General features: G+C 43.5%; 1 pseudogene; it reads left to right on the top strand.

Moving 5' to 3' along the window:
* The first annotated feature begins 7747 nt into the window (after window positions 1-7747).
* LOC120588128 (pancreatic progenitor cell differentiation and proliferation factor-like) lies at window positions 7748-8083 on the top strand (annotated as a pseudogene).
* Window positions 8084-8687: the final 604 nt, after the last annotated feature.

Below are 8687 nucleotides of genomic sequence, written 5' to 3' on the forward strand. Positions count from 1 at the left end.
GATGTAAGCTGGTGGGCCTTGCCTGACTGCACCTTTTTTGGTTCTCTCACACCAGATCACCAGGATTGGGCCATCACCCTGTCCTCCACATGGCCAGTGGTTGGCAGAGCTACATAGCAGCAAGCATTCCCCTTTGTGAACATACATTAGACCGAATGGCTTCCTGGCCATCCTGATGGAGGTTCTTTGTGTAAATTTTGGTGCAGATGGGACAGATGACGTTGATTAGATCCTACCTGCCCATTGTTAGACTGAGAATGAGATGTCACAGGTGGTCAAGAGGGCTCAATGACATGGGACTTTTTTCCTTGACCATGATGTCTTCATTAGTGACAAGAGAGAATGAATGGGGAAGATGTGGATGTGATGATTCACAGGATGCAGGGTCCAAGTGCACTCCTGGAAAAATAGAAAGTGAAACAAAGCAGTGCTGTGCACTGCTGCTATATATATTTTTTCATCTAATTAATGTGAGGGGCTAAGAAATAAATGTGGTAATCTGACTTGGGGACTAAAAGGTTGGTGATTTATTTATCTAATTAATGAATACTTATTGAGCAGTTACTGTATGATGGGCACTGAGCTTGGTGCTGTGGGCACAGAAATGACTAAGACATAATTCCTACCTTTGAAGACACCACACAAGTTTTAAGAGTCCTTGAAAAGACTTAAATTTTCAAGAATAAGGGGAGCGATGATGGTAATAATGCAGATAAGGCCTGAGTTCCAACCTGGATCTGAGGCTGGGGGAATGAGTGTGAATGGGCATTTTGGGTCCCTTTGCAAAGAAATGATTAATGGGGAGGGTTTCTTGTATAAATATTATAAATTAAAAATTGCAGTGTATTTTGTCCTTCCCTGATTAGAAAAGATATAGTCACATACACAATTTAGAAAAATGTAAAGGAAATTAAAGATCACCTGTAACTCTCATTCAGAGTCAACTATCGTTAACTGTATTTATGTTTGATCACATCTGTATGTAGGTACATTTTAAAAACAAACTTGGGAATCATACTTTATATACAATTTCGTGACTTGTTTTTTTGCTTAAATTATATTAGGAGCATTCCTAATGGACTTTTAGGTTATTTCCAAGTTTTTACTCTTATTTAATATCTTATAATAAATATCCATTTTATTAATCTCTGTGTACATTTCTCACCCTTCTCTTAAAATATAGTACTAGAAGCAGAATTACTGGGTCAAAGATTATGGAGTTTTAAAACTTTTATTACTAAATTATTTCCCAGAACGTTTATGCCAGCTGGCATGCTCAGCGAGGGTGCGAGAGAATGCCAATGTCCCTGCATCCTCAGAAGCACTGCACGTTATTAGTTTAAAGTTTGTTTCATCATTTTGTTTCTGTTAGAAATAATATGTAATGATGGGTCTGGGCAGTGGGTGTTAGGATCCAGGATTTGAGGTCTAAAGATTCCAGACTCCGCTTACAATACACCAAAAAGTAAGTGATGGATGTGAGAGAGTTTATCAACTCTATGAGCCACACAGATATAAAGATATTATTTTGATTGTCATGTCCAGACTATGGTTGGTCAAACCAGGTTGCTGCTGAGATGCAGGCTGGTGCAGTAGAAAGGGCACGGACTTTGTATTAAGTCCTTGCTCCATTACTAACTGGGTGTGTAACTATCTTTGTCAGCTTGAGCTCCTATTAAAAAATGCCATGGACTGGTGGCTTAAACCAGACCTTTCTCACAGTTCTGGAGGCTGGGAGAACCAAGGTCAAGGAGCTGGCTGATTCGGTTCCTGGCGAGGGCGCACTTCCTGGTTTGCAGATGGCTGCCTTCTTGCCATGTCCTTATGTGGCCAAGAGAAGTCATCTCTCTTGTGTCTCTTCTTATAAGGGCACTAATTGCATTTCTCATCATGAGTGCTCTATCCTGACGACCTAATTCCCTCAGAAAGGCCCCACTCCCTAATACCATCATACTTGTGGTTACGGCTTCAATATTTTGGGGGACACAGACATTCAGTCCATAGCAATAACTTGGTAATTCATTTAACATCCCAGGGCCGCAGTTTAATCATTTGTAGATTGGGAGAATAATGCATACTGAGAGGGTAGTCATTAAAATTACATCATATAATGTGTGTGCATGTAATAGGTATTTGATCGAAAATAGTTATTAGCTACAGAAGTGGTTCCATAATTACTAAAAGGTAATCACTCCTTATGTTTCTGGATATCACTTAGAATGATCATATATTTAGAAATGAAAATGGAGCCTATCCCTGCACAAACAAATGAAGTCTTTAATAATTATTAAGAAATGAACACACATACAACATACACAGACACACACTCTTAGCTGATATAAGAAAAATAAAATGGACAGGGATTTCAGTCTTTGTTGACAGATGTGGCCGGGTCCATTGGTTGGTTGTTATTATAATTTCTCCAGTGACTCCTGTTTTTTGCTTTATTTTTTTTTAAAGACACAGAAGAAATATGGACCCTGAGTGTTTAATTCCCATCTTTTGTGAACAGGCACTGCTCACTGGCACACAAAGCAATATAACTTCAGTTTCTACATTCATTTCAGTATTCGTTTTAAATGACCACCTTTGAAAAATTCCTTCCTAGAACTTCTTTTGTGGGCCTTGCCTCTGACCTGATTCAAAGCACGTAGTCCAGACTCCCTGCCTTTCCCATCCCCTGTCCACTAACCCAGTGCCTGTTTCTCCTTCCTTTTCAGACACCTCAGCTGCAGCTGAGTCAAGAAACATTTTTCCTCTTTAAGTCTGCTCCACAGGCCACCTTCTTCCCCTCATCATTTCTCATTTCTCACTGTGGAAATCTCTTTCTCTTTTCATGGCTTTCCAAGACCTGAGAATAGAGGTAATTTAAATTTGGTAATTATGACGACAATGAAACAACTTTTGTGAAAAGCAGAGTTTAAAATTCAGAAGTTTCCTGTCATTGAACCCTAACCCTTTCTTGGCCTACGTTCTGTGCATACCCCTGTGGGGGTGCCTTTGGGTTCACCCCGGGCCTGGTTTCTGAGCACCACAGAATGAGAAATAGCTACCACACACAGGCAGGTGACATCTGCCACATGGAGGGTAGAATGGGAGGTGGGATCAGGCAAAATTACCAGATTCAGGCTTAGCCTGGCCTCTTTTATTTGTAATGACCTTACTAACCCCCATGTGGAATCTTTGCCCTCCAACACCCATACCCTGCCCTGGGACTTTCCCATGCTCCAGCTTTGTGGTGACATTGGGTAGCTGGAATCATGGAGCAGGGGAATGGAAGGGTGCGATTTCTTCTCTGCCAGTGACTAGGTGAGTCACCTCCTGTGGGCTGATCATGGCAACCTTTTTCTCCAGCCTCAAAGCGGGGCCTTATGAAGACTTCGCCCCCTCTATTCTAAGTGCTTTGAGCTCCCCAGAAGTCAGCAGTGAATGTATTAGTGCAATTAACATCCTACTTTCTTGGCATACATCTAGGCTACCATTTAAACAATAGGCTCCGATTCTCAGTTTTAAAAAACGATCTGCTAAAATCTGGTTTCAGAAGGAGGACATGGGAGGCAGCTCCCGACCGGTGCCATCTGTTCTCGTTAGAGTGATCGCAGCCTCGGCTTAGGAGAGAGGGGCCTCCAAGTGTTCAGAGGGAAGCCTGCTCCTGTGTTATCCTTTCGTAGACTTTGCTTTTTTGTTTTGTTTAGTTTTTTTTTTTTCCTCTCTGTCTGGCAGGCTCCAAGAGAGACTGTCCCACTTTCTAAGAGAACAGTTGCCCCAAGATTTTAAGAAATTAGGTCCCTGGGAAAAAAATTCTTTTTGAGAGGGCTTGTAATGGCTCCTTGACCACATGCTGTGCCGTCCAATTTATAATAGAGAAATATTACAGAAGTTGGGAGCCAAAGTTGATGTGCACAGCCGTTGCTTAAAAAAGGATGGATGCTTCCTCGGGACAGTGATTCTCCCCCAGACCCCCCAGCATTTATTCCATCTGGAGGGAATCTGTCTGCCAGGCTCCCACTCCCACATTCCAGGAAGGGCCAGGCCCATTCATTGTCTTCTGCATTCAGAAAGTGATAATAATTCCTTGGATACAGTCCTGCTGGTGATCAGAACTGCCGTGCGCGCGCGCGCGCGCGTGCGCGTGTGTGTGTGTGTGTGTGTATGTGTGTGTGCACGCGCGCGCGTGGGTGATGTGGGGAGTATGTGAGGGGCTCCATTTTGCAAGTATCCTTCTATTACCAGCCTGTGGGGATGCCCACTAAGTCAAGAATATATCACCGTGAAGATATTTCTTTTGGAGATGTCTTATATCACATCGTAGGGAAAGGCAGATGAAATAACAAGAGTATTTGGCCCCAGATTTAAAATGATTCTTCCCTAGAATTTATATTATAGACTTTGCCTGTTAGCAGTGACCATGCTATAACTTTGCCAGATTTAGCAAATAAAAAGATTGGCCTAAGGTGTGACTCCAGGTCTCTTGCATTCTTGTAATATCCCCCTCTTCTCTTGGGGTCTCCTTCCTGACTGTTCTCCATACCCCTTATCGAGCTCCTATTCTCAAGTGCTTGTTTGTGTATCATGTCCTGCCAGCCAATTTCTGCTAAAATGTTAGCCTATGTTAGGATATTCTCAAGGGCGGATATTTGCATTTTAATAGATGCTTGAATATGGAAAAGCTTCAGCTAAAGCAGGGAGGGAAGGCTCACTGGGGAAGAGTCAGGCAATTTTGGATGGGGGCAAGCATGTGTGAGATCAAATTCTACTGTGTATATTACAGGGGACTATAATGAACTAGTCTCCCTCTTCCCTACCCTCACCCTTCCCCTCCCTCACTTCCTCTCCTCCTCCCACTTCCCTCTCCCTCTTCTTCTTCCTTTCCTCCCAAAACCTCAGAGTCTATGGCACCTCACACACTCTCGTAGGGCAGAAAGGAGGCCTTTTGTAAGCAAGTAATTTTTCCAAGAGCACCAGAACTCAACAGGTCCTAAAGTGCAAGCAGTATGATTTAAGATAGCCCACAGCACCTGTCCCCATACAGGGAGGCAATTTAAGCTATTTTTTTTAAAAGCACAAAGTGAAATTTTGCTTTGGAATTTGGAGAGGAGGTGCATTTGGTGTGTTTTGTTCTTGACTCTGGGATCAAAAGGTGGGTTGCAGTGAGAACACAGTTAGCAGTGACCATGCTATAACTTCGCCAGATTTAGCAAATAAAAATACAAGATGCCCAGTTAAGTTTAAACTGCCGATGAACAATGAATACTTTTTAGTATGAATGTGTTCAATATGATATTTGGGACATATTTATACAAAAAAATCATGTTTATTTGAATTCAAATTTAACCGGGTGTCTTGTATACTATTCGGCAAATTATGACCACACTCCTTGAATATGTTGTTAAAAATAATTTCTAAGAAAGGTAAAATCATAACTCTTATGCAAACATAAAATGAACCTATGTCAAAGATTTTTTAACTCAAAGATGTCACAACTGGTTCAAAAGAGAATTAAGAAAACACATACACACGTGTGCACACAATTGGGAAATGCTGAAATAAATTTGATGCAAAACTAGCCATATTCATAGGGCAATAATCAATTGCATTTCATTTGGCAAAGTTGATTTGTATTTTTATGGACAAGAATCCTTTGTATCACTTTCAATTTTCTGTAGTTTGCAATAGTTGTAAAATAGGTCAAAGATAATGAGTGGCATAGATAACCAGGAAAGGTATGTTAGACACAACATCCAGTAATCGTTTTTGCCTGTTTTAAAGTCTTAACACAATTTCCCTAACAATATCATGCTGTCTCCTGTTTCAGGGCCTTTGCACATGATGGTTCTTCCATCTCCTCAGTTGTCTTGTATTCACCACTGATATCTTATCTCAAACATCATTACCTCTCAGAATCCCTCCTTGATCCTCATTCCAGGTCAGATTCATGTGTTATATGCTCTCATTGGAGCATGTTTCTTTCATTAAAGCATATATTCAGTTTGTAATTCATACTCCTTACTGAGGTCTATAATTCCTTGCACAATCTAGCCCCTATTCTCATCAGCATCCCCTTCAATAATTATGCTCCGCTCATACTTTTCCAGTCCTTGACGGTAACAAGTTCTTCCCTGCCTCTCTTTTGTACCTACTGTTCTCTGTGCCTGGATTTTTTTTTATTTTATTTTTATCTTGGCTTTTGCATGGCATATTTCTTTTTCATCTCTCAGGACTCAGTTTGAATGTCAGAAAGGCCTCTCCTGATTATCTTATCTAAAGATGCTCCCCTCCCTACTCTTACTTTCCATTCCAGTGATTCTTAAACCTTAGTCCAGATCAGAATACCCTGACAGGCTTGTTAAAACACAGATTACTGGGATCCATGTCCAGAGTTTTTGATTCAGTAGGTCTGGGAAGGGTCGTGAGGATTTGTGTTTTAACAAGTTCTTGGGTGATGCCGATGCTGCTGGTTTGGGCACTACTCTTGGAGAAACAATACCCTGGTTATTGTTTCTCTTTATCTCCCTTTACTTATTTGCTTTCTGTCTCCTATACAACAGAAAGTTCTAGATGAGGAGGGACATTGATACGATTACTTTATCCACAGTACCAAGGGCAGTGTCTGGTTTATAAAATATATTCAATAAATATTTGTTGAATGAATGAGTGAACCGTTTTCTCTCTTCTTGGTCTGTATTGTTAAAAAGGCAGGAGGGAGGGGTTGTTTACTAAAGCACTGCTGAATTCAGGTGCTGAAATTAGGCCTAATGGATTGGCTTTCATCACTAAGATGAGTTTGTGGAGGAATAGTCTTGATAAACCACACTGACATCTGATTAGTAGCTTAGATAAAGGCCAGTGACTGTGGGGCTTGTGCTGTCCCATGAGTGTACCCTCCTCCCTAGGGCCAAAGTCACTGACCTATGGTTAGTTAGATAACATCAAGACTTTGAGTACTCTTGGCAGGGCCAGAGCTCACCTGGGTTTTGCTAAGACTAGCAGCTCCCATGAGTATTCAGAAGACATGGCAGATGGGGGTGGAGGCAGGGCTGTGCTTTGGCCTCAGGTGTGTCTCCCAGAGGAGGCAGCTCGGGTAAAGGAACAGAAAGAATAGGGATCAGGGGCACCCTGCCTCTAAGCTAGGCTATAGATAGTGCTCTCACATCCTTGGTCTTGTCATCTTCTTAAATCTTAGGGTCTTTTCCCTTCTGGTCTGAACTCCTTGGCCTCCTGATGCCAACAATCTGTTCCAAAACCCTCAGGCCAGGCTTTAGAGCACACCTCAGGCCCTTCCTCCCCAGCAGCCTCTGGTTCTGGCTCTTTCTCTTCTCTCTGTACCATTCCTCTAAGCTTTCATCTCACCGCATTATGTGGTAAATAATGGGTCCTTGAGAGTGAGAGAGACAACATGGCATAGTGCTTAAAAGTACATGGTTTGAAGTCAGCCCTAAATTATAATTTGATTCCTGCCAAATACTGTGTGTCCTTAAGAAAGTTACTTAACCATCATGTACTTCAGATTATGGGGATAGCAAAAACAGTAAATCATGGAGTTGTTGCAGGTATAAAAGAGATGATACTTGTAAAGAGTCTAGTCCGGACCATGTGTCTTGGTCGTGCAGTGGCCTGCAGCAGTCTCCTCTGCAAATGGGCTCCGTGGCCTGGTGCCACCCCCTGCCCCAGTCCCCGGTGCCTGTGATCGCTTGCCAAGGTCCGTGAGGGGTCGCAGCCGAGGTTCCACCAGCCCACAGGCAAAAGCATGGCACCCATCCCATCCAGCGGCTTGCTGGTGGCCACCCACAGCTGCTACTGGCCCTGCTGGGTTCCACTTCCAGTAAGAGCTCCTGTGGAAGTGCCGAGTACCCTATGGAAGCCATCCCCGACCACCCCGGCCCCCCGAAGGCTGACCCAGTGGGCGAGCTGCTCTTTCCAGAAGCTCACTCTCTCGTTCCCGGCCGCAGGGTTGGAGTCCCCAGAGCACTCACAATCTCCTCAGGCCTCCAGCAGCATGATCATCTGTGGCCTGGCTCGGGAAGCCACAAGGAAGCAGCCCGGTGGCCGGCCCAGCAAAGCCAGCGCTGGGCCCCCACCCTGAGTGGCCACCACCAGCCACCAGAATTCCAGAGGTGCTAGGCTCTTTCGAGCCCCTCCCCTGTCCCGCTCCATAGACTAGGTAGGCAGCAGCAAGCAGCAGCAGTGGAGTTCTTTAACATCAAAACAGCAAAACACCAAAAAGGAACTTGAGATCCTTCCTGACACCCCGTGACCGTGTGCCTTGCACCAAATGGAAAACGAATGACAAGAAGTCAGCAAAAAAAAAAAAACAAACCAAACCCCCCCCCAAAAGTCTAGTCCCTGTGCCTTGTAGCTGCAAGGATAATTAATGGCCTAATACTGCTTTATTGAAACAGCTTTCCATTTTAACAAGGGACTTTGGTGGACACACGCTTCGACTGCTAGAGTCTTGGCAGGTCAGATATTTGGGCACCTTCAGATGACAACATGCGAGCAGAGATCCACTCTGTGTGAGGTTAAAGGGTTCTCTGCAGACCTCTGGGGGTCAGAGTACTAGGTGACTTGGTGGTTGACTCCAGTCCTAGGAAGAAAACTCTGCTCAGACCCTGGCAGTCGAGGATAAGATAATAATAGCAATGCTATACTCAGGACCATTGCTTAAATAATCCTTCTCCTTAATAGCT

This window comes from Pteropus medius, unplaced genomic scaffold, assembly GCF_902729225.1.
Source record: "Pteropus medius unplaced genomic scaffold, Ma_sr-lr_union100, whole genome shotgun sequence".
Classification (NCBI taxonomy): domain Eukaryota; kingdom Metazoa; phylum Chordata; class Mammalia; order Chiroptera; family Pteropodidae; genus Pteropus; species Pteropus medius.